General features: G+C 37.9%; 1 pseudogene; it reads left to right on the plus strand.

The window, feature by feature from the left end:
* Positions 1-521: 521 nt before the first annotated feature.
* On the plus strand, positions 522-619 carry LOC140852736 (small nucleolar RNA R71; annotated as a pseudogene).
* The last annotated feature ends 375 nt before the right edge of the window (positions 620-994 follow it).

Here is a 994-nt window from a genome sequence, read left to right on the forward strand (position 1 = left end):
GGGTCCACCATTGATTGTGGTCTTCAGGAAAAATTTGGATGGTTTCTCCAGCCCGGATTGTACGTACTAGAATAGGGGTTGTTCCCTGGTCTATGAGTAGTTTGGGCTTGATGGACTTGTTCTTGTACATGTTCATGAAACTGTGGTGCAATCAGACAATCATTCACATAATGAGTGGGGCTCGAACACAATGAACATATATCTTGTATCTGACGGGATGGAGAAGGTGACTGTCCTATACTTAATAATCGATCTAACTTTTGGGACAATTCATCTACCTTATGATGGATATCTATGGCATTTCCTACTTCATATATCCCACCTCTCCTTGGGTTTAACATGGGTTTATCTCTAATAGAGGCAGACATATGATGTAATAAATTTTCACTTAAAATTTCAAACAGTTGCCATGCCTCATCCTCACTTTTCAGCATGAATGTCCCACCGCATGATGCATCGACCATTTGTCGATATCTTTTAGATAGCCCTCATAAAAATATTGGATTAACTTCCACTTGGGTACAGCATGGTGGAGATATTTTCTAATAAGGTCCTTTAATCTCTCCCATATTTCGTGAAACATTTCTCCATCTAATTGGGAAAAACTAGTTATGACTTTCCTTATTTGATTAGTTTTTTCTATGGAAAAATATTTCTTGAGAAACTCTCCTTGCAGCTGGTCCCAGGTTGATATAGTCATGGAATCCAAAGTATGTAGCCAGTATTTGGCTTTGTCCTTAAGTGAGAAAGGAATAATTTTAACCTAAGAGCATCATCAGAGAAGTTGTGAATTTTGACAGTTGAGCATATCTGAAGAAATTCTTCAAGATGTTTATAAGGGTCCTCATTACTAAGTCCATAAAATAAAGGTAACATTTGGATTATACTGGACTTAATTTCATATTGAGTGGCCTCCATAGGGGGCACTTGAATACAAGGAGAGTAGGTATATGTGGAAGGAGTAAAGTACTCTTTCAATTGCCTGGGTGGATCA

The sequence above is a fragment of the Elaeis guineensis genome, chromosome 11 (genome assembly GCF_000442705.2).
Source record: "Elaeis guineensis isolate ETL-2024a chromosome 11, EG11, whole genome shotgun sequence".
NCBI lineage: Eukaryota > Viridiplantae > Streptophyta > Magnoliopsida > Arecales > Arecaceae > Elaeis > Elaeis guineensis.